At 47.8% G+C, this 25,462-nt stretch overlaps 5 non-coding genes across 5 annotated transcripts; all 5 read right to left on the bottom strand.

Moving 5' to 3' along the window:
• Positions 1–2,613: 2,613 nt before the first annotated feature.
• TRNASTOP-UCA (transfer RNA opal suppressor (anticodon UCA)) lies at positions 2,614–2,700 on the bottom strand. The gene has a single exon. It is a non-coding gene; the product is annotated as a tRNA-Sec (tRNA).
• A 5,030-nt stretch (positions 2,701–7,730) lies between these two features.
• On the bottom strand, positions 7,731–7,817 carry TRNASTOP-UCA (transfer RNA opal suppressor (anticodon UCA)). Its single transcript has one exon. It is a non-coding gene; the product is annotated as a tRNA-Sec (tRNA).
• Positions 7,818–12,847: 5,030 nt separating this feature from the next.
• TRNASTOP-UCA (transfer RNA opal suppressor (anticodon UCA)) lies at positions 12,848–12,934 on the bottom strand. Its single transcript has one exon. It is a non-coding gene; the product is annotated as a tRNA-Sec (tRNA).
• A 5,030-nt stretch (positions 12,935–17,964) lies between these two features.
• TRNASTOP-UCA (transfer RNA opal suppressor (anticodon UCA)) lies at positions 17,965–18,051 on the bottom strand. Its single transcript has one exon. It is a non-coding gene; the product is annotated as a tRNA-Sec (tRNA).
• A 5,031-nt stretch (positions 18,052–23,082) lies between these two features.
• TRNASTOP-UCA (transfer RNA opal suppressor (anticodon UCA)) lies at positions 23,083–23,169 on the bottom strand. Its single transcript has one exon. It is a non-coding gene; the product is annotated as a tRNA-Sec (tRNA).
• Between the last annotated feature and the right edge of the window lie 2,293 nt (positions 23,170–25,462).

Genomic DNA, 25,462 nt, shown 5'->3' with positions numbered 1-25,462 from the left:
ATACTAACACTCTCTCCTACTGGACCAGGCTAGTCAATCTCTTCCTCAGTCATGGATCTCTCCCAATTGTCCTCAAAACAGGACAGGTTACTCCCTTCTAAAAAAAACCTCTGCAGATGCAAATGACCTCAATAACTTCCGCCCCATCACCAATCTCCCTTTTCTTTCAAAGATCACAGAAAAATGTGTTGCAAAACAACTCTCCCAACACATTATGGACAATAATCTCCTCGACATGTTCCAGTCGGGCTTTATTCAAAACTGCAGCACTGAAACAACCCTGCTGCAAGTGATCGATGATGTGCTGCATATTCTCGATTCGGGGGAATCGTGCCTTCTGATTCTTCTTGACCTCTCTGCAGCTTTTGACACTGTTAATCACAACACCCTCCTTAACATTCTTCAACAGAGAATGGGTGTGGAAGGCACAGTACTCAAATGGTTTGCCTCTTTCCTCTCAGACAGATCCCAAATGATCAAGATTGCAAACAGTCTCTCGTCCCCACTGGTGGTTGGTCAAGGCATCCCTCAAGGTTCTATCCTTGCTCCCACTCTGTTCAATCTCTATCTTGAACCATTAGGGAACCTTCTAAGCAAATCTGGAATCCTCCACCATCTCTATGCAGATGACACCCAAATCTACCTCAAGGTGTCTTCCCCTCAGCTCTACTCTCAACACTATTCACAACTGGATGCTAGTTCACCAACTCATTCTCAATCCCTCCAAAACAGAATTCCTCCTCATATCTAGCTCTCTCTCTCCGCCTCCTGTTCAAACCTGGATGGATCAATCGAATCTACTCAACAGTAAACCCATCATTGTGGACTGCGCAAAATCCTTAGGTGTCATACTTGACAAAAGACTCAACCTAATCTCACACATCAACTCCATGGCCAAGAGCGCATGTTATCAACTGCGACTTTTATGGGGGATTCGTCGGTTCTTCCCGGAGAATGACCTAAAAACCCTGGTCCAATCGCTACTTCTCTCTAGACTTGACAATTGTAATTCTCTTCTGACTGGCCTTCCCAAATCTCACCTCTGTCCTCCACTCAGCAGCTCGCTTAATTTCAGGATCCAAACGAAGTGACCACATCACTCCTATCCTGTCCTCTCTCCGATGGCTTCCCATCAAGGCTAGAGCTATCTACAAAACAGAGTGCATCACCCACAAAGCTTTGCACTCTTCCTCCCCTCGCTATCTGGCGAATAAACTCAAACTGCCTGGAGGCTCAAGACCTTCTCGGAATGCGGAAAAGTTCCTTCTTGAACCCCCCTCCTTCAAAAGAGAAAAATTGTTGGCACAATCATTCTCATGTAATGCAGTGAGAATCTGGAACTCTCTTCCTCCTTCGCTCCGTGCCATCATCTCCATCCAGATCTTCAAAGCAGACCTCAAATCTCTTTTAAATCCAAAGACACTTTCAGAACTAATTCCCTCCTTCTCAGAACCCCGCCAGGAAGTTCTTTAGTCATTGTAAGTTTGTCACATATATTTTTATTTTTGTTTGTACATCCTGTGCTTTCTGCGTTCGAAATTGTGTTCCTTTTGCCTGCGTTGTTTTGATTCTATGGCCTGCTATTGGTCGCCAGGAAGTTCTTTAGGCATTGTAAAATTTGTCATATTTATTCTTACTTTTGCTTGTATAGTCTGTTTATACTGTGCTTGAGATTGTGTGCCTTTTGCCTGCGTTACTTCGACTCGATGGCATGCTATTTTTGTTTGTTCTATTCCTGCAACAGTTCTCTCATGTAACGTAACTGGTTCTATTGTACAATGCTCTGACACCTTTGGGTAAAGTCCACGCTTTATAAAAATGCATTAAATAAAAATAAATAAATGTATTCATTTGTTTATATTAGGTGCACAGAAAGACTGTTAGACTCCAAGATCTGGGGGCAAAGTCTGCAGCAAAGAAGTAAAGTGCCCACAAAAAGCCTGCTCCGTGGAGGGAGGATGGGGTACAGTGGTCCTTTCTCAGTGCAGGGGGCATTTATGGGAGCAGAGGGATGACCGTTCACTCTGATATTGTCAACGGGATGCCTTAATTTCATTAGTATCGGACAATATCTGTTCAGGGCCGGACTGGCCGTAGAAGGCACTGGGCATTTCCCCGGAGTGGTGGGGAGCGGTTTTGTGCCTCTGGAGGCCGGTTTTGCAGCAGTGCTGCAGCTCAGAGTAACAAAAGCCGGATCAGTGCTTATTGCTAGCACCACCACACCCCCTTCTCACCGCTCCCAGGGATCTGCCAGGTCTGATTGCTCTTCCCAGTCCGGCCCTGTATCTGTTCCTAATCTCTCAGGTTATTAATGTGATGTTCTCCAATCTACACTGTGTTTAATGCATACCCTTCCTTTCATGACTTGCTGGGGTGCCCAGGTGAATCGCCCCTCAGAGCGCTGGCTACTATTTAACAAGTAATTCTCTCTGTCACTCTTTGATCTTAAATGGTGACGTGGCTTGAAAACACAGAAGAAAACACGTGTCGGCTGGGCTGCTGAAAATGTAGTTACCAAATATTGTCTGCTACAAGTTGTGAACATGAACAGAATTGACATAAAAACATGTATTAGTTACTGTGACAATGGGCAGCCCATCACAAAAGCTGCCTCGCCCAGAAGGTGGAATTGAACCACTCTGTTGCTAGACAGCTACAGGTTTGAAGCCTGCACCCCAGACCACTGAGGTTCATCCGGGCAAAGAAACGTTATAGAAAAACAAGTATATATATCACAAGAATACATACTCTTTTACAGGTATGGTGCAAGCCAAAATGTGTAATCCACCTAGCTATCACTGTCCACTGTTTATTGCAGTTCTGGGATCAGCCCTATGTTTGATTGTCTTTATTTTCCTGCACTGACTCAGTCAAAAGTTCAGAATATGCCCCTTTAACCATATGCAAAACAGAGACAGGCTTTCTGGGTAAACGAGACGTAGTTGCTGCCAGACTTTCTTGTAATGTCGACAAAGTTCAGCTAATTCATTGCCAATGTCAGAGTTACCAACAATAGAAGAGGAATGGCCGTGCTGATTTATAGTTACAGAACACAGAATAGACAGCCACTCTTAAAGCCTTACTCTGTTCTCTCACTCACTCTGACTCCTGGAAAGGAAACAGCAAGACACTACAACATGACTTGTGTAAAGAAAAACCAAGACACCACAACATGACTTGTGTAAAGAAAAACCAAAACACCATAACATGACTTGTGTAAAGGAAAGCCCAAGACACCACAACATGACTTGTGTAAAGGAAAGCCAAGGCACCACAACTTGAATTGTGTAAAAGAAAGCCAAGACACCACAACATGACTTGTGTAAAGGAAAGCTCAAGACACCACAGCATGAATTGAGTAAAAGAAAGCCAAGACACCACAACATGACTTGCGTAAAGGAAAGCCAATACCCTGATGCATTCTGGGAGTTGTAGTCCCGAGTCACTCCAATTGAACTAAGACACCTATGAACAGTGCTTTGTAAAATAAAACTCTGGGACTTAAACCCTGCAGTCTTGGTGACTTGGCTTTATCTAGTAAAACTGTCTGTCCGGCAGTGCTGTGAGGGACTCTTCTCTTCTATTGCGCGAAACAAGCGGAGCAAAGGACCTTTTGGCCTCCACTGACCTGCTCTGCACCGCTCCCTGGAAAATCTGAAGCTGTTCACCGGGCCCGCTCCGCGGGTCCCGCTTCACAAGGGCAGTAACCAGGGGCTGCGACGGCTCAACGGGGCTGCGAGCGTGACGGCAGGGACTCCATTGACCAGGAGTCCCTGCGAGGCCAATTACTGACACCTGGCCCGCTCTCCCCGGAAGCCACGCCCACAGCGAACCGGACTAGGGAAAACCAGCCCTTCTCTCCCTAACTGGTGGGACTCTTCTCTTCTATTGCGCGAAACAAGCGGAGCAAAAGACCTTCTGCCCTCCACTGACCTGCTCTGCACCGCTTCCTGGAAAATCTGAAGCTGTTCGCCGGACCCGCTCCGTGGGTCCCGCTTCACAAGGGCAGTAACCAGGGGCTGCGGCGGCTCAACGGGGCTGCGAGCGTGACGGCAGGGACTCCATTGACCAGGAGTCCCTGCGAGGCCAATTACTGACACCTGGCCCGCTCTCCCTGGAAGCCACGCCCACAGCGAACCGGACTAGGGAAAACCAGCCCTTCTCTCCCTAACTGGTGGGACTCTTCTCTTCTATTGCGCGAAACAAGCGGAGCAAAGGACCTACTGCCCTCCACTGACCTGCTCTGCACCGCTTCCTGGAAAATCTGAAGCTGTTCGCCGGACCCGCTCCGCGGGTCCCGCTTCACAAGGGCAGTAACCAGGGGTGAGTGGGGTTAGGACAGTGGGGAAAGCAAGGCGGCAGAGTGAGCAGAGACAGGGGCACAACACAGTAAAGATGCGGCAAGGACTGGCACAAGGGAACAATCAGAAGTGGAGAAAAGGGAGCCTTAGCCTCGAGGGCAGTGGCGAGCAGGCAGAGTCTGCAAGGGAGACCGGCGCACTCGGGGGGAGCCGCGCGGCGGGTGGAGTGACCGTCTCTGGCCAAGGTCAGTTCTCACTCCCTTTGCCTCTCAATCCACGCAGTCGAAATCGACAAGGTTGCTCTACTCCAAAGCAAAAGGAAAAGACCCACCCCATCAGCTCCTTGGTTCAACAAAGCTCTCTATGACGAAAGGAAAAACCTTACAATCTTGGAGAAGCACTGGAGACAATCTCCATTCACCCCCAACCTCTCTCTTTTACGTTCAGCAAGATCGATATATCACAAACACATCTTCCAGGAAAAAACATCACATTTCAGATCCCTCCTCGATTCAGCTAAAAACAGACCCAAAAAACTTTTCAACCTCATCAAAAACCCAAATTGTTCTCCCCAAACCATCAAGCCTGAGGATGCATCAAATAAAGAAACTGAGTTCGCTATATTCTTCGATCAAAAGGTAAAATCTCTGATGGAACAGGTCACCCACCCCACCCCCATCAAGGAGTGAAAAACCTTAGTCACTTGGCAGAACTTTGCCGCCATCGCAGAGGTTGATCTCCTCAAATGCATCCACGAAACCAAACATTTCAACCATTCCTCTGACCCCATTCCCAGTGGCTTCGCCATTGATTTCTATACTAACACTCTCTCCTACTGGACCAGGCTAGTCAATCTCTTCCTCAGTCATGGATCTCTCCCAATTGTCCTCAAAACAGGACAGGTTACTCCCTTCTAAAAAAAACCTCTGCAGATGCAAATGACCTCAATAACTTCCGCCCCATCACCAATCTCCCTTTTCTTTCAAAGATCACAGAAAAATGTGTTGCAAAACAACTCTCCCAACACATTATGGACAATAATCTCCTCGACATGTTCCAGTCGGGCTTTATTCAAAACTGCAGCACTGAAACAACCCTGCTGCAAGTGATCGATGATGTGCTGCATATTCTCGATTCGGGGGAATCGTGCCTTCTGATTCTTCTTGACCTCTCTGCAGCTTTTGACACTGTTAATCACAACACCCTCCTTAACATTCTTCAACAGAGAATGGGTGTGGAAGGCACAGTACTCAAATGGTTTGCCTCTTTCCTCTCAGACAGATCCCAAATGATCAAGATTGCAAACAGTCTCTCGTCCCCACTGGTGGTTGGTCAAGGCATCCCTCAAGGTTCTATCCTTGCTCCCACTCTGTTCAATCTCTATCTTGAACCATTAGGGAACCTTCTAAGCAAATCTGGAATCCTCCACCATCTCTATGCAGATGACACCCAAATCTACCTCAAGGTGTCTTCCCCTCAGCTCTACTCTCAACACTATTCACAACTGGATGCTAGTTCACCAACTCATTCTCAATCCCTCCAAAACAGAATTCCTCCTCATATCTAGCTCTCTCTCTCCGCCTCCTGTTCAAACCTGGATGGATCAATCGAATCTACTCAACAGTAAACCCATCATTGTGGACTGCGCAAAATCCTTAGGTGTCATACTTGACAAAAGACTCAACCTAATCTCACACATCAACTCCATGGCCAAGAGCGCATGTTATCAACTGCGACTTTTATGGGGGATTCGTCGGTTCTTCCCGGAGAATGACCTAAAAACCCTGGTCCAATCGCTACTTCTCTCTAGACTTGACAATTGTAATTCTCTTCTGACTGGCCTTCCCAAATCTCACCTCTGTCCTCCACTCAGCAGCTCGCTTAATTTCAGGATCCAAACGAAGTGACCACATCACTCCTATCCTGTCCTCTCTCCGATGGCTTCCCATCAAGGCTAGAGCTATCTACAAAACAGAGTGCATCACCCACAAAGCTTTGCACTCTTCCTCCCCTCGCTATCTGGCGAATAAACTCAAACTGCCTGGAGGCTCAAGACCTTCTCGGAATGCGGAAAAGTTCCTTCTTGAACCCCCCTCCTTCAAAAGAGAAAAATTGTTGGCACAATCATTCTCATGTAATGCAGTGAGAATCTGGAACTCTCTTCCTCCTTCGCTCCGTGCCATCATCTCCATCCAGATCTTCAAAGCAGACCTCAAATCTCTTTTAAATCCAAAGACACTTTCAGAACTAATTCCCTCCTTCTCAGAACCCCGCCAGGAAGTTCTTTAGTCATTGTAAGTTTGTCACATATATTTTTATTTTTGTTTGTACATCCTGTGCTTTCTGCGTTCGAAATTGTGTTCCTTTTGCCTGCGTTGTTTTGATTCTATGGCCTGCTATTGGTCGCCAGGAAGTTCTTTAGGCATTGTAAAATTTGTCATATTTATTCTTACTTTTGCTTGTATAGTCTGTTTATACTGTGCTTGAGATTGTGTGCCTTTTGCCTGCGTTACTTCGACTCGATGGCATGCTATTTTTGTTTGTTCTATTCCTGCAACAGTTCTCTCATGTAACGTAACTGGTTCTATTGTACAATGCTCTGACACCTTTGGGTAAAGTCCACGCTTTATAAAAATGCATTAAATAAAAATAAATAAATGTATTCATTTGTTTATATTAGGTGCACAGAAAGACTGTTAGACTCCAAGATCTGGGGGCAAAGTCTGCAGCAAAGAAGTAAAGTGCCCACAAAAAGCCTGCTCCGTGGAGGGAGGATGGGGTACAGTGGTCCTTTCTCAGTGCAGGGGGCATTTATGGGAGCAGAGGGATGACCGTTCACTCTGATATTGTCAACGGGATGCCTTAATTTCATTAGTATCGGACAATATCTGTTCAGGGCCGGACTGGCCGTAGAAGGCACTGGGCATTTCCCCGGAGTGGTGGGGAGCGGTTTTGTGCCTCTGGAGGCCGGTTTTGCAGCAGTGCTGCAGCTCAGAGTAACAAAAGCCGGATCAGTGCTTATTGCTAGCACCACCACACCCCCTTCTCACCGCTCCCAGGGATCTGCCAGGTCTGATTGCTCTTCCCAGTCCGGCCCTGTATCTGTTCCTAATCTCTCAGGTTATTAATGTGATGTTCTCCAATCTACACTGTGTTTAATGCATACCCTTCCTTTCATGACTTGCTGGGGTGCCCAGGTGAATCGCCCCTCAGAGCGCTGGCTACTATTTAACAAGTAATTCTCTCTGTCACTCTTTGATCTTAAATGGTGACGTGGCTTGAAAACACAGAAGAAAACACGTGTCGGCTGGGCTGCTGAAAATGTAGTTACCAAATATTGTCTGCTACAAGTTGTGAACATGAACAGAATTGACATAAAAACATGTATTAGTTACTGTGACAATGGGCAGCCCATCACAAAAGCTGCCTCGCCCAGAAGGTGGAATTGAACCACTCTGTTGCTAGACAGCTACAGGTTTGAAGCCTGCACCCCAGACCACTGAGGTTCATCCGGGCAAAGAAACGTTATAGAAAAACAAGTATATATATCACAAGAATACATACTCTTTTACAGGTATGGTGCAAGCCAAAATGTGTAATCCACCTAGCTATCACTGTCCACTGTTTATTGCAGTTCTGGGATCAGCCCTATGTTTGATTGTCTTTATTTTCCTGCACTGACTCAGTCAAAAGTTCAGAATATGCCCCTTTAACCATATGCAAAACAGAGACAGGCTTTCTGGGTAAACGAGACGTAGTTGCTGCCAGACTTTCTTGTAATGTCGACAAAGTTCAGCTAATTCATTGCCAATGTCAGAGTTACCAACAATAGAAGAGGAATGGCCGTGCTGATTTATAGTTACAGAACACAGAATAGACAGCCACTCTTAAAGCCTTACTCTGTTCTCTCACTCACTCTGACTCCTGGAAAGGAAACAGCAAGACACTACAACATGACTTGTGTAAAGAAAAACCAAGACACCACAACATGACTTGTGTAAAGAAAAACCAAAACACCATAACATGACTTGTGTAAAGGAAAGCCCAAGACACCACAACATGACTTGTGTAAAGGAAAGCCAAGGCACCACAACTTGAATTGTGTAAAAGAAAGCCAAGACACCACAACATGACTTGTGTAAAGGAAAGCTCAAGACACCACAGCATGAATTGAGTAAAAGAAAGCCAAGACACCACAACATGACTTGCGTAAAGGAAAGCCAATACCCTGATGCATTCTGGGAGTTGTAGTCCCGAGTCACTCCAATTGAACTAAGACACCTATGAACAGTGCTTTGTAAAATAAAACTCTGGGACTTAAACCCTGCAGTCTTGGTGACTTGGCTTTATCTAGTAAAACTGTCTGTCCGGCAGTGCTGTGAGGGACTCTTCTCTTCTATTGCGCGAAACAAGCGGAGCAAAGGACCTTTTGGCCTCCACTGACCTGCTCTGCACCGCTCCCTGGAAAATCTGAAGCTGTTCACCGGGCCCGCTCCGCGGGTCCCGCTTCACAAGGGCAGTAACCAGGGGCTGCGACGGCTCAACGGGGCTGCGAGCGTGACGGCAGGGACTCCATTGACCAGGAGTCCCTGCGAGGCCAATTACTGACACCTGGCCCGCTCTCCCCGGAAGCCACGCCCACAGCGAACCGGACTAGGGAAAACCAGCCCTTCTCTCCCTAACTGGTGGGACTCTTCTCTTCTATTGCGCGAAACAAGCGGAGCAAAAGACCTTCTGCCCTCCACTGACCTGCTCTGCACCGCTTCCTGGAAAATCTGAAGCTGTTCGCCGGACCCGCTCCGTGGGTCCCGCTTCACAAGGGCAGTAACCAGGGGCTGCGGCGGCTCAACGGGGCTGCGAGCGTGACGGCAGGGACTCCATTGACCAGGAGTCCCTGCGAGGCCAATTACTGACACCTGGCCCGCTCTCCCTGGAAGCCACGCCCACAGCGAACCGGACTAGGGAAAACCAGCCCTTCTCTCCCTAACTGGTGGGACTCTTCTCTTCTATTGCGCGAAACAAGCGGAGCAAAGGACCTACTGCCCTCCACTGACCTGCTCTGCACCGCTTCCTGGAAAATCTGAAGCTGTTCGCCGGACCCGCTCCGCGGGTCCCGCTTCACAAGGGCAGTAACCAGGGGTGAGTGGGGTTAGGACAGTGGGGAAAGCAAGGCGGCAGAGTGAGCAGAGACAGGGGCACAACACAGTAAAGATGCGGCAAGGACTGGCACAAGGGAACAATCAGAAGTGGAGAAAAGGGAGCCTTAGCCTCGAGGGCAGTGGCGAGCAGGCAGAGTCTGCAAGGGAGACCGGCGCACTCGGGGGGAGCCGCGCGGCGGGTGGAGTGACCGTCTCTGGCCAAGGTCAGTTCTCACTCCCTTTGCCTCTCAATCCACGCAGTCGAAATCGACAAGGTTGCTCTACTCCAAAGCAAAAGGAAAAGACCCACCCCATCAGCTCCTTGGTTCAACAAAGCTCTCTATGACGAAAGGAAAAACCTTACAATCTTGGAGAAGCACTGGAGACAATCTCCATTCACCCCCAACCTCTCTCTTTTACGTTCAGCAAGATCGATATATCACAAACACATCTTCCAGGAAAAAACATCACATTTCAGATCCCTCCTCGATTCAGCTAAAAACAGACCCAAAAAACTTTTCAACCTCATCAAAAACCCAAATTGTTCTCCCCAAACCATCAAGCCTGAGGATGCATCAAATAAAGAAACTGAGTTCGCTATATTCTTCGATCAAAAGGTAAAATCTCTGATGGAACAGGTCACCCACCCCACCCCCATCAAGGAGTGAAAAACCTTAGTCACTTGGCAGAACTTTGCCGCCATCGCAGAGGTTGATCTCCTCAAATGCATCCACGAAACCAAACATTTCAACCATTCCTCTGACCCCATTCCCAGTGGCTTCGCCATTGATTTCTATACTAACACTCTCTCCTACTGGACCAGGCTAGTCAATCTCTTCCTCAGTCACGGATCTCTCCCAATTGTCCTCAAAACAGGACAGGTTACTCCCTTCTAAAAAAAACCTCTGCAGATGCAAATGACCTCAATAACTTCCGCCCCATCACCAATCTCCCTTTTCTTTCAAAGATCACAGAAAAATGTGTTGCAAAACAACTCTCCCAACACATTATGGACAATAATCTCCTCGACATGTTCCAGTCGGGCTTTATTCAAAACTGCAGCACTGAAACAACCCTGCTGCAAGTGATCGATGATGTGCTGCATATTCTCGATTCGGGGGAATCGTGCCTTCTGATTCTTCTTGACCTCTCTGCAGCTTTTGACGCTGTTAATCACAACACCCTCCTTAACATTCTTCAACAGAGAATGGGTGTGGAAGGCACAGTACTCAAATGGTTTGCCTCTTTCCTCTCAGACAGATCCCAAATGATCAAGATTGCAAACAGTCTCTCGTCCCCACTGGTGGTTGGTCAAGGCATCCCTCAAGGTTCTATCCTTGCTCCCACTCTGTTCAATCTCTATCTTGAACCATTAGGGAACCTTCTAAGCAAATCTGGAATCCTCTACCATCTCTATGCAGATGACACCCAAATCTACCTCAAGGTGTCTTCCCCTCAGCTCTACTCTCAACACTATTCACAACTGGATGCTAGTTCACCAACTCATTCTCAATCCCTCCAAAACAGAATTCCTCCTCATATCTAGCTCTCTCTCTCCGGCTCCTGTTCAAGCCTGGATGGATCAATCGAATCTACTCAACAGTAAACCCATCATTGTGGACTGCGCAAAATCCTTAGGTGTCATACTTGACAAAAGACTCAACCTAATCTCACACATCAACTCCATGGCCAAGAGCGCATGTTATCAACTGCGACTTTTATGGGGGATTCGTCGGTTCTTCCCGGAGAATGACCTAAAAACCCTGGTCCAATCGCTAGTTCTCTCTAGACTTGACAATTGTAATTCTCTTCTGACTGGCCTTCCCAAATCTCACCTCTGTCCTCCACTCAGCAGCTCGCTTAAATTCAGGATCCAAACGAAGTGACCACATCACTCCTATCCTGTCCTCTCTCCGATGGCTTCCCATCAAGGCTAGAGCTATCTACAAAACAGAGTGCATCACCCACAAAGATTTGCACTCTTCCTCCCCTCGCTATCTGGCGAATAAACTCAAACTGCCTGGAGGCTCAAGACCTTCTCGGAATGCGGAAAAGTTCCTTCTTGAACCCCCCTCCTTCAAAAGAGAAAAATTGTTGGCACAATCGTTCTCATGTAATGCAGTGAGAATCTGGGACTCTCTTCCTCCTTCGCTCCGTGCCATCATCTCCATCCAGATCTTCAAAGCAGACCTCAAATCTCTTTTAAATCCAAAGACACTTTCAGAACTAATTCCCTCCTTCTCAGAACCCCGCCAGGAAGTTCTTTAGTCATTGTAAGTTTGTCACATATATTTTTATTTTTGTTTGTACATCCTGTGCTTTCTGCGTTCGAAATTGTGTTCCTTTTGCCTGCGTTGTTTTGATTCTATGGCCTGCTATTGGTCGCCAGGAAGTTCTTTAGGCATTGTAAAATTTGTCATATTTATTCTTACTTTTGCTTGTATAGTCTGTTTATACTGTGCTTGAGATTGTGTGCCTTTTGCCTGCGTTACTTCGACTCGATGGCATGCTATTTTTGTTTGTTCTATTCCTGCAACAGTTCTCTCATGTAACGTAACTGGTTCTATTGTACAATGCTCTGACACCTTTGGGTAAAGTCCACGCTTTATAAAAATGCATTAAATAAAAATAAATAAATGTATTCATTTGTTTATATTAGGTGCACAGAAAGACTGTTAGACTCCAAGATCTGGGGGCAAAGTCTGCAGCAAAGAAGTAAAGTGCCCACAAAAAGCCTGCTCCGTGGAGGGAGGATGGGGTACAGTGGTCCTTTCTCAGTGCAGGGGGCATTTATGGGAGCAGAGGGATGACCGTTCACTCTGATATTGTCAACGGGATGCCTTAATTTCATTAGTATCGGACAATATCTGTTCAGGGCCGGACTGGCCGTAGAAGGCACTGGGCATTTCCCCGGAGTGGTGGGGAGCGGTTTTGTGCCTCTGGAGGCCGGTTTTGCAGCAGTGCTGCAGCTCAGAATAACAAAAGCCGGATCAGTGCTTATTGCTAGCACCACCACACCCCCTCCTCACCGCTCCCAGGGATCTGCCAGGTCTGATTGCTCTTCCCAGTCCGGCTCTGTATCTGTTCCTAATCTCTCAGGTTATTAATGTGATGTTCCCCAATCTACACTGTGTTTAATGCATACCCTTCCTTTCATGACTTGCTGGGGTGCCCAGGTGAATCGCCCCTCAGAGCGCTGGCTACTATTTAACAAGTAATTCTCTCTGTCACTCTTTGATCTTAAATGGTGACGTGGCTTGAAAACACAGAAGAAAACACGTGTCGGCTGGGCTGCTGAAAATGTAGTTACCAAATATTGTCTGCTACAAGTTGTGAACATGAACAGAATTGACATAAAAACATGTATTAGTTACTGTGACAATGGGCAGCCCATCACAAAAGCTGCCTCGCCCAGAAGGTGGAATTGAACCACTCTGTCGCTAGACAGCTACAGGTTTGAAGCCTGCACCCCAGACCACTGAGGTTCATCCGGGCAAAGAAACGTTATAGAAAAACAAGTATATATATCACAAGAATACATACTCTTTTACAGGTATGGTGCAAGCCAAAATGTGTAATCCACCTAGCTATCACTGTCCACTGTTTATTGCAGTTCTGGGATCAGCCCTATGTTTGATTGTCTTTATTTTCCTGCACTGACTCAGTCAAAAGTTCAGAATATGCCCCTTTAACCATATGCAAAACAGAGACAGGCTTTCTGGGTAAACGAGACGTAGTTGCTGCCAGACTTTCTTGTAATGTCGACAAAGTTCAGCTAATTCATTGCCAATGTCAGAGTTACCAACAATAGAAGAGGAATGGCCGTGCTGATTTGTAGTTACAGAACACAGAATAGACAGCCACTCTTAAAGCCTTACTCTGTTCTCTCACTCACTCTGACTCCTGGAAAGGAAACAGCAAGACACTACAACATGACTTGTGTAAAGAAAAACCAAGACACCACAACATGACTTGTGTAAAGAAAAACCAAAACACCATAACATGACTTGTGTAAAGGAAAGCCCAAGACACCACAACATGACTTGTGTAAAGGAAAGCCAAGGCACCACAACTTGAATTGTGTAAAAGAAAGCCAAGACACCACAACATGACTTGTGTAAAGGAAAGCTCAAGACACCACAGCATGAATTGAGTAAAAGAAAGCCAAGACACCACAACATGACTTGCGTAAAGGAAAGCCAATACCCTGATGCATTCTGGGAGTTGTAGTCCCGAGTCACTCCAATTGAACTAAGACACCTATGAACAGTGCTTTGTAAAATAAAACTCTGGGACTTAAACCCTGCAGTCTTGGTGACTTGGCTTTATCTAGTAAAACTGTCTGTCCGGCAGTGCTGTGAGGGACTCTTCTCTTCTATTGCGCGAAACAAGCGGAGCAAAGGACCTTCTGGCCTCCACTGACCTGCTCTGCACCGCTCCCTGGAAAATCTGAAGCTGTTCACCGGGCCCGCTCCGCGGGTCCCGCTTCACAAGGGCAGTAACCAGGGGCTGCGACGGCTCAACGGGGCTGCGAGCGTGACGGCAGGGACTCCATTGACCAGGAGTCCCTGCGAGGCCAATTACTGACACCTGGCCCGCTCTCCCCGGAAGCCACGCCCACAGCGAACCGGACTAGGGAAAACCAGCCCTTCTCTCCCTAACTGGTGGGACTCTTCTCTTCTATTGCGCGAAACAAGCGGAGCAAAAGACCTTCTGCCCTCCACTGACCTGCTCTGCACCGCTTCCTGGAAAATCTGAAGCTGTTCGCCGGACCCGCTCCGTGGGTCCCGCTTCACAAGGGCAGTAACCAGGGGCTGCGGCGGCTCAACGGGGCTGCGAGCGTGACGGCAGGGACTCCATTGACCAGGAGTCCCTGCGAGGCCAATTACTGACACCTGGCCCGCTCTCCCTGGAAGCCACGCCCACAGCGAACCGGACTAGGGAAAACCAGCCCTTCTCTCCCTAACTGGTGGGACTCTTCTCTTCTATTGCGCGAAACAAGCGGAGCAAAGGACCTACTGCCCTCCACTGACCTGCTCTGCACCGCTTCCTGGAAAATCTGAAGCTGTTCGCCGGACCCGCTCCGCGGGTCCCGCTTCACAAGGGCAGTAACCAGGGGTGAGTGGGGTTAGGACAGTGGGGAAAGCAAGGCGGCAGAGTGAGCAGAGACAGGGGCACAGCACAGTAAAGATGCGGCAAGTACTGGCACAAGGGAACAATCAGAAGTGGAGAAAAGGGAGCCTTAGCCTCGAGGGCAGTGGCGAGCAGGCAGAGTCTGCAAGGGAGACCGGCGCACTCGGGGGGAGCCGCGCGGCGGGTGGAGTGACCGTCTCTGGCCAAGGTCAGTTCTCACTCCCTTTGCCTCTCAATCCACGCAGTCGAAATCGACAAGGTTGCTCTACTCCAAAGCAAAAGGAAAAGACCCACCCCATCAGCTCCTTGGTTCAACAAAGCTCTCTATGACGAAAGGAAAAACCTTACAATCTTGGAGAAGCACTGGAGACAATCTCCATTCACCCCCAACCTCTCTCTTTTACGTTCAGCAAGATCGATATATCACAAACACATCTTCCAGGAAAAAACATCACATTTCAGATCCCTCCTCGATTCAGCTAAAAACAGACCCAAAAAACTTTTCAACCTCATCAAAAACCCAAATTGTTCTCCCCAAACCATCAAGCCTGAGGATGCATCAAATAAAGAAACTGAGTTCGCTATATTCTTCGATCAAAAGGTAAAATCTCTGATGGAACAGGTCACCCACCCCACCCCCATCAAGGAGTGAAAAACCTTAGTCACTTGGCAGAACTTTGCCGCCATCGCAGAGGTTGATCTCCTCAAATGCATCCACGAAACCAAACATTTCAACCATTCCTCTGACCCCATTCCCAGTGGCTTCACCATTGATTTCTATACTAACACTCTCTCCTACTGGACCAGGCTAGTCAATCTCTTCCTCAGTCACGGATCTCTCCCAATTGTCCTCAAAACAGGACAGGTTACTCCCTTCTAAAAAAAACCTCTGCAGATGCAAATGACCTCAATAACTTCCGCCCCATCACCAATCTCCCTTTTCTTTCAAAGATCACAGAAAAATGTGTTGCAAAACAACTCTCCCAACACATTATGGACAATAATCTCCTCGACATGTTCCAGTCGGGCTTTATTCAAAACTGCAGCACTGAAACAACCCTGCTGCAAGTGATCGATGATGTGCTGCATATTCTCGATTCGGGGGAATCGTGCCTTCTGATTCTTCTTGACCTCTCTGCAGCTTTTGACACTGTTAATCACAACACCCTCCTTAACATTCTTCAACAGAGAATGGGTGTGGAAGGCACAGTACTCAAATGGTTTGCCTCTTTCCTCTCAGACAGATCCCAAATGATCAAGATTGCAAACAGTCTCTCGTCCCCACTGGTGGTTGGTCAAGGCATCCCTCAAGGTTCTATCCTTGCTCCCACTCTGTTCAATCTCTATCTTGAACCATTAGGGAACCTTCTAAGCAAATCTGGAATCCTCTACCATCTCTATGCAGATGACACCCAAATCTACCTCAAGGTGTCTTCCCCTCAGCTCTGCTCTCAACACTATTCACAACTGGATGCTAGTTCACCAACTCATTCTCAATCCCTCCAAAACAGAATTCCTCCTCATATCTAGCTCTCTCTCTCCGCCTCCTGTTCAAGCCTGGATGGATCAATCGAATCTACTCAACAGTAAACCCATCATTGTGGACTGCGCAAAATCCTTAGGTGTCATACTTGACAAAAGACTCAACCTAATCTCACACATCAACTCCATGGCCAAGAGCGCATGTTATCAACTGCGACTTTTATGGGGGATTCTTCGGTTCTTCCCGGAGAATGACCTAAAAACCCTGGTCCAATCGCTAGTTCTCTCTAGACTTGACAATTGTAATTCTCTTCTGACTGGCCTTCCCAAATCTCACCTCTGTCCTCCACTCAGCAGCTCGCTTAATTTCAGGATCCAAACGAAGTGACCACATCACTCCTATCCTGTCCTCTCTCCGATGGCTTCCCATCAAGGCTAGAGCTATCTACAAAACAGAGTGCATCACCCACAAAGCTTTGCACTCTTCCTCCCCTCGCTATCTGGCGAATAAACTCAAACTGCCTGGAGGCTCAAGACCTTCTCGGAATGCGGAAAAGTTCCTTCTTGAACCCCCCTCCTTCAAAAGAGAAAAATTGTTGGCACAATCGTTCTCATGTAATGCAGTGAGAATCTGGAACTCTCTTCCTCCTTCGCTCCGTGCCATCATCTCCATCCAGATCTTCAAAGCAGACCTCAAATCTCTTTTAAATCCAAAGACACTTTCAGAACTAATTCCCTCCTTCTCAGAACCCCGCCAGGAAGTTCTTTAGTCATTGTAAGTTTGTCACATATATTTTTATTTTTGTTTGTACATCCTGTGCTTTCTGCGTTCGAAATTGTGTTCCTTTTGCCTGCGTTGTTATGATTCTATGGCCTGCTATTGGTCGCCAGGAAGTTCTTTAGGCATTGTAAAATTTGTCATATTTATTCTTACTTTTGCTTGTATAGTCTGTTTATACTGTGCTTGAGATTGTGTGCCTTTTGCCTGCGTTACTTCGACTCGATGGCATGCTATTTTTGTTTGTTCTATTCCTGCAACAGTTCTCTCATGTAACGTAACTGGTTCTATTGTACAATGCTCTGACACCTTTGGGTAAAGTCCACGCTTTATAAAAATGCATTAAATAAAAATAAATAAATGTATTCATTTGTTTATATTAGGTGCACAGAAAGACTGTTAGACTCCAAGATCTGGGGGCAAAGTCTGCAGCAAAGAAGTAAAGTGCCCACAAAAAGCCTGCTCCGTGGAGGGAGGATGGGGTACAGTGGTCCTTTCTCAGTGCAGGGGGCATTTATGGGAGCAGAGGGATGACCGTTCACTCTGATATTCTCAACGGGATGCCTTAATTTCATTAGTATCGGACAATATCTGTTCAGGGCTGGACTGGCCGTAGAAGGCACTGGGCATTTCCCCGGAGTGGTGGGGAGCGGTTTTGTGCCTCTGGAGGCCGGTTTTGCAGCAGTGCTGCAGCTCAGAGTAACAAAAGCCGGATCAGTGCTTATTGCTAGCACCACCACACCCCCTTCTCACCGCTCCCAGGGATCTGCCAGGTCTGATTGCTCTTCCCAGTCCGGCCCTGTATCTGTTCCTAATCTCTCAGGTTATTAATGTGATGTTCTCCAATCTACACTGTGTTTAATGCATACCCTTCCTTTCATGACTTGCTGGGGTGCCCAGGTGAATCGCCCCTCAGAGCGCTGGCTACTATTTAACAAGTAATTCTCTCTGTCACTCTTTGATCTTAAATGGTGACGTGGCTTGAAAACACAGAAGAAAACACGTGTCGGCTGGGCTGCTGAAAATGTAGTTACCAAATATTGTCTGCTACAAGTTGTGAACATGAACAGAATTGACATAAAAACATGTATTAGTTACTGTGACAATGGGCAGCCCATCACAAAAGCTGCCTCGCCCAGAAGGTGGAATTGAACCACTCTGTCGCTAGACAGCTACAGGTTTGAAGCCTGCACCCCAGACCACTGTGGTTCATCCAGGCAAAGAAACGTTATAGAAAAACAAGTATATATATCACAAGAATACATACTCTTTTACAGGTATGGTGCAAGCCAAAATGTGTAATCCACCTAGCTATCACTGTCCACTGTTTATTGCAGTTCTGGGATCAGCCCTATGTTTGATTGTCTTTATTTTCCTGCACTGACTCAGTCAAAAGTTCAGAATATGCCCCTTTAACCATATGCAAAACAGAGACAGGCTTTCTGGGTAAACGAGACGTAGTTGCTGCCAGACTTTCTTGTAATGTCGACAAAGTTCAGCTAATTCATTGCCAATGTCAGAGTTACCAACAATAGAAGAGGAATGGCCGTGTTGATTTGTAGTTACAGAACACAGAATAGACAGCCACTCTTAAAGCCTTACTCTGTTCTCTCACTCACTCTGACTCCTGGAAAGGAAACAGCAAGACACTACAACATGACTTGTGTAAAGAAAAACCAAGACACCACAACATGACTTGTGTAAAGGAAAGCCAAGACACCACAACATGACTTGTGTAAAGGAAAGCCCAAGACACCACAACATGACTTGTGTAAAGGAAAGCCAAGGCACCACAACATGAATTGTGTAAAAGAAAGCCAAGACACCACAACATGACTTGTGTAAAGGAAAGCTCAAGACACCACAGCATGAATTGAGTAAAAGAAAGCCAAGACACCACAACATGACTTGCGTAAAGGAAAGCCAATACCCTGATGCATTCTGGGAGTTGTAGTCCCGAGTCACTCCAATTGAACTAAGACACCTATGAACAGTGCTTTGTAAAATAAAACTCTGGGACTTAAACCCTGCAGTCTTGGTGACTTGGCTTTATCTAGTAAAACTGTCTGTCCGGCAGTGCTGTGAGGGACTCTTCTCTTCTATTGCGCGAAACAAGCGGAGCAAAGGACCTTCTGGCCTCCACTGACCTGCTCTGCACCGCTCCCTGGAAAATCTGAAGCTGTTCACCGGGCCCGCTCCGCGGGTCCCGCTTCACAAGGGCAGTAACCAGGGGCTGCGACGGCTCAACGGGGCTGCGAGCGTGACGGCAGGGACTCCATTGACCAGGAGTCCCTGCGAGGCCAATTACTGACACCTGGCCCGCTCTCCCCGGAAGCCACGCCCACAGCGAACCGGACTAGGGAAAACCAGCCCTTCTCTCCCTAACTGGTGGGACTCTTCTCTTCTATTGCGCGAAACAAGCGGAGCAAAAGACCTTCTGCCCTCCACTGACCTGCTCTGCACCGCTTCCTGGAAAATCTGAAGCTGTTCGCCGGACCCGCTCCGTGGGTCCCGCTTCACAAGGGCAGTAACCAGGGGCTGCGGCGGCTCAACGGGGCTGCGAGCGTGACGGCAGGGACTCCATTGACCAGGAGTCCCTGCGAGGCCAATTACTGACACCTGGCCCGCTCTCCCTGGAAGCCACGCCCACAGCGAACCGGACTAGGGAAAACCAGCCCTTCTCTCCCTAACTGGTGGGACTCTTCTCTTCTATTGCGCGAAACAAGCGGAGCAAAGGACCTACTGCCCTCCACTGACCTGCTCTGCACCGCTTCCTGGAAAATCTGAAGTTGTTCGCCGGACCCGCTCCGCGGGTCCCGCTTCACAAGGGCAGTAACCAGGGGTGAGTGGGGTTAGGACAGTGGGGAAAGCAAGGCGGCAGAGTGAGCAGAGACAGGGGCACAACACAGTAAAGATGCGGCAAGGACTGGCACAAGGGAACAATCAGAAGTGGAGAAAAGGGAGCCTTAGCCTCGAGGGCAGTGGCGAGCAGGCAGAGTCTGCAAGGGAGACCGGCGCACTCGGGGGGGAGCCGCGCGGCGGGTGGAGTGACCGTCTCTGGCCAAGGTCAGTTCTCACTCCCTTTGCCTCTCAATCCACGCAGTCGAAATCGACAAGGTTGCTCTACTCCAAAGCAAAAGGAAAAGACCCACCCCATCAGCTCCTTGGTTCAACAAAGCTCTCTATGACGAAAGGAAAAACCTTACAATCTTGGAGAAGCACTGGAGACAATCTCCATTCACCCCCAACCTCTCTCTTTTACGTTCAGCAAGATCGATATATCACAAACACATCTTCCAGGAAAAAACATCACATTTCAGATCCCTCCTCGATTCAGCTAAAAACAGACCCAAAAAACTTTTCAACCTCATCAAAAACCCAAATTTTTCTCCCCAAACCATCAAGCCTGAGGATGCATCAAATAAAGAAACTGAGTTCGCTATATTCTTCGATCAAAAGGTATATTTCTCTGATGGAACAGGTCACCCACCCCACCCCCATCAAGGAGTGAAAAACCTTAGTCACTTGGCAGAACTTTGCCGCCATCGCAGAGGTTGATCTCCTCAAATGCATCCACGAAACCAAACATTTCAACCATTCCTCTGACCCCATTCCCAGTGGCTTCGCCATTGATTTCTATACTAACACTCTCTCCTACTGGACCAGGCTAGTCAATCTCTTCCTCAGTCACGGATTTCTCCCAATTGTCCTCAAAACAGGACAGGTTACTCCCTTCTAAAAAAACCCTCTGCAGATGCAAATGACCTCAATAACTTCCGCCCCATCACCAATCTCCCTTTTCTTTCAAAGATCACAGAAAAATGTGTTGCAAAACAACTCTCCCAACACATTATGGACAATAATCTCCTCGACATGTTCCAGTCGGGCTTTATTCAAAACTGCAGCACTGAAACAACCCTGCTGCAAGTGATCGATGATGTGCTGCATATTCTCGATTCGGGGGAATCGTGCCTTCTGATTCTTCTTGACCTCTCTGCAGCTTTTGACACTGTTAATCACAACACCCTCCTTAACATTCTTCAACAGAGAATGGGTGTGGAAGGCACAGTACTTAAATGGTTTGCCTCTTTCCTCTCAGACAGATCCCAAATGATCAAGATTGCAAACAGTCTCTCGTCCCCACTGGTGGTTGGTCAAGGCATCCCTCAAGGTTCTATCCTTGCTCCCACTCTGTTCAATCTCTATCTTGAACCATTAGGGAACCTTCTAAGCAAATCTGGAATCCTCTACCATCTCTATGCAGATGACACCCAAATCTACCTCAAGGTGTCTTCCCCTCAGCTCTGCTCTCAACACTATTCACAACTGGATGCTAGTTCACCAACTCATTCTCAATCCCTCCAAAACAGAATTCCTCCTCATATCTAGCTCTCTCTCTCCGCCTCCTGTTCAAGCCTGGATGGATCAATCGAATCTACTCAACAGTAAACCCATCATTGTGGACTGCGCAAAATCCTTAGGTGTCATACTTGACAAAAGACTCAACCTAATCTCACACATCAACTCCATGGCCAAGAGCGCATGTTATCAACTGCGACTTTTATGGGGGATTCTTCGGTTCTTCCCGGAGAATGACCTAAAAACCCTGGTCCAATCGCTAGTTCTCTCTAGACTTGACAATTGTAATTCTCTTCTGACTGGCCTTCCCAAATCTCACCTCTGTCCTCCACTCAGCAGCTCGCTTAATTTCAGGATCCAAACGAAGTGACCACATCACTCCTATCCTGTCCTCTCTCCGATGGCTTCCCATCAAGGCTAGAGCTATCTACAAAACAGAGTGCATCACCCACAAAGCTTTGCACTCTTCCTCCCCTCGCTATCTGGCGAATAAACTCAAACTGCCTGGAGGCTCAAGACCTTCTCGGAATGCGGAAAAGTTCCTTCTTGAACCCCCCTCCTTCAAAAGAGAAAAATTGTTGGCACAATCGTTCTCATGTAATGCAGTGAGAATCTGGAACTCTCTTCCTCCTTCGCTCCGTGCCATCATCTCCATCCAGATCTTCAAAGCAGACCTCAAATCTCTTTTAAATCCAAAGACACTTTCAGAACTAATTCCCTCCTTCTCAGAACCCCGCCAGGAAGTTCTTTAGTCATTGTAAGTTTGTCACATATATTTTTATTTTTGTTTGTACATCCTGTGCTTTCTGCGTTCGAAATTGTGTTCCTTTTGCCTGCGTTGTTTTGATTCTATGGCCTGCTATTGGTCGCCAGGAAGTTCTTTAGGCATTGTAAAATTTGTCATATTTATTCTTACTTTTGCTTGTATAGTCTGTTTATACTGTGCTTGAGATTGTGTGCCTTTTGCCTGCGTTACTTCGACTCGATGGCATGCTATTTTTGTTTGTTCTATTCCTGCAACAGTTCTCTCATGTAACGTAACTGGTTCTATTGTACAATGCTCTGACACCTTTGGGTAAAGTCCACGCTTTATAAAAATGCATTAAATAAAAATAAATAAATGTATTCATTTGTTTATATTAGGTGCACAGAAAGACTGTTAGACTCCAAGATCTGGGGGCAAAGTCTGCAGCAAAGAAGTAAAGTGCCCACAAAAAGCCTGCTCCGTGGAGGGAGGATGGGGTACAGTGGTCCTTTCTCAGTGCAGGGGGCATTTATGGGAGCAGAGGGATGACCGTTTACTCTGATATTGTCAACGGGATGCCTTAATTTCATTAGTATCGGACAATATCTGTTCAGGGCCGGACTGGCCGTAGAAGGCACTGGGCATTTCCCCGGAGTGGTGGGGAGCGGTTTTGTGCCTCTGGAGGCCGGTTTTGCAGCAGTGCTGCAGCTCAGAGTAACAAAAGCCGGATCAGTGCTTATTGCTAGCACCACCACACCCCCTCCTCACCGCTCCCAGGGATCTGCCAGGTCTGATTGCTCTTCCCAGTCCGGCCCTGTATCTGTTCCTAATCTCTCAGGTTATTAATGTGATGTTCTCCAATCTACACTGTGTTTAATGCATACCCTTCCTTTCATGACTTGCTGGGGTGCCCAGGTGAATCGCCCCTCAGAGCGCTGGCTACTATTTAACAAGTAATTCTCTCTGTCACTCTTTGATCTTAAATGGTGACGTGGCTTGAAAACACAGAAGAAAACACGTGTCGGCTGGGCTGCTGAAAATGTAGTTACCAAATATTGTCTGCTACAATTGTGAACATGAACAGAATTGACATAAAAACATGTATTAGTTACTGTGACAATGGGCAGCCCATCACAAAAGCTGCCTCGCCCAGAAGGTGGAATTGAACCACTCTGTCGCTAGACAGCTACAGGTTTGAAGCCTGCACCCCAGACCACTGAGGTTCATCCGGGCAAAGAAACGTTATAGAAAAACAAGTATATATATCACAAGAATACATACTCTTTTACAGGTATGGTGCAAGCCAAAATGTGTAATCCACCTAGCTATCACTGTCCACTGTTTATTGCAGTTCTGGGATCAGCCCTATGTTTGATTGTCTTTATTTTCCTGCACTGACTCAGTCAAAAGTTCAGAATATGCCCCTTTAACCATATGCAAAACAGAGACAGGCTTTCTGGGTAAACGAGACGTAGTTGCTGCCAGACTTTCTTGTAATGTCGACAAAGTTCAGCTAATTCATTGCCAATGTCAGAGTTACCAACAATAGAAGAGGAATGGCCGTGCTGATTTGTAGTTACAGAACACAGAATAGACAGCCACTCTTAAAGCCTTACTCTGTTCTCTCACTCACTCTGACTCCTGGAAAGGAAACAGCAAGACACTACAACATGACTTGTGTAAAGAAAAACCAAGACACCACAACATGACTTGTGTAAAGGAAAGCCAAGACACCACAACATGACTTGTGTAAAGGAAAGCCCAAGACACCACAACATGACTTGTGTAAAGGAAAGCCAAGGCACCACAACATGAATTGTGTAAAAGAAAGCCAAGACACCACAACATGACTTGTGTAAAGGAAAGCTCAAGACACCACAGCATGAATTGAGTAAAAGAAAGCCAAGACACCACAACATGACTTGCGTAAAGGAAAGCCAATACCCTGATGCATTCTGGGAGTTGTAGTCCCGAGTCACTCCAATTGAACTAAGACACCTATGAACAGTGCTTTGTAAAATAAAACTCTGGGACTTAAACCCTGCAGTCTTGGTGACTTGGCTTTATCTAGTAAAACTGTCTGTCCGGCAGTGCTGTGAGGGACTCTTCTCTTCTATTGCGCGAAACAAGCGGAGCAAAGGACCTTCTGGCCTCCACTGACCTGCTCTGCACCGCTCCCTGGAAAATCTGAAGCTGTTCACCGGGCCCGCTCCGCGGGTCCCGCTTCACAAGGGCAGTAACCAGGGGCTGCGACGGCTCAACGGGGCTGCGAGCGTGACGGCAGGGACTCCATTGACCAGGAGTCCCTGCGAGGCCAATTACTGACACCTGGCCCGCTCTCCCCGGAAGCCACGCCCACAGCGAACCGGACTAGGGAAAACCAGCCCTTCTCTCCCTAACTGGTGGGACTCTTCTCTTCTATTGCGCGAAACAAGCGGAGCAAAAGACCTTCTGCCCTCCACTGACCTGCTCTGCACCGCTTCCTGGAAAATCTGAAGCTGTTCGCCGGACCCGCTCCGTGGGTCCCGCTTCACAAGGGCAGTAACCAGGGGCTGCGGCGGCTCAACGGGGCTGCGAGCGTGACGGCAGGGACTCCATTGACCAGGAGTCCCTGCGAGGCCAATTAATGACACCTGGCCCGCTCTCCCTGGAAGCCACGCCCACAGCGAACCGGACTAGGGAAAACCAGCCCTTCTCTCCCTAACTGGTGGGACTCTTCTCTTCTATTGCGCGAAACAAGCGGAGCAAAGGACCTACTGCCCTCCACTGACCTGCTCTGCACCGCTTCCTGGAAAATCTGAAGCTGTTCGCCGGACCCGCTCCGCGGGTCCCGCTTCACAAGGGCAGTAACCAGGGGCTGCGGCGGCTCAACGGGGCTGCGAGCGTGACGGCAGTGACTCCATTGACCAGGAGTCCCTGCGAGGCCAATTACTGACACCTGGCCCGCTCTCCTTGGAAGCCACGCCCACAGCGTACACGTACATATACAGACTCATACACGCGCACGCGGAACGCGCACGGAACGAAGCGCGGAGCGAAGCCCGGGTAAAGGGCGGGCTGTTTGAGGCCGTTCGAGGACGGGTGAGACCGGGACCGGGCCCCCCCCTCAGTCGGATAACTCTTCCACCCCAGTCGCTACAAGGCCCAGACTACATTGAGGTCGAGATGTGTACCAGGGAAACAAGGAGCAAATCCACGCTGGCTGCGGCAGGAGCCGTGAAAGGTACCATCGATAATTACTTTGTCAAGGCAGGATCACCTTTGATAGATGGAATTTCTCTGCTTGAAAGACGCATCTCCCAGGAAATTGAGTGGGTAAGGAGATCATCAATGGGCCCATTGGCTCTGGCTAAGACCCCTGAAGGAAGGCCAGAGGCTAACAATCCTAACCTTGAGGGTCTGGGGACTAATCAATCATCTACTAGCCCAGACCTCACCAGGGAGGCCTTAAATGATCTCGAGGACATGAGCCTAATGACTTTACCGGTGGGCCAAATACCACCTACCCTACTTCTAACCCCCAACC

The sequence above is a fragment of the Lissotriton helveticus genome, chromosome 5_1 (assembly GCF_964261635.1).
Source record: "Lissotriton helveticus chromosome 5_1, aLisHel1.1, whole genome shotgun sequence".
NCBI lineage: Eukaryota > Metazoa > Chordata > Amphibia > Caudata > Salamandridae > Lissotriton > Lissotriton helveticus.
The sequence above is the reverse complement of the archived record's forward strand: the minus strand, read 5'-3'. Positions and strand labels throughout refer to the sequence as shown.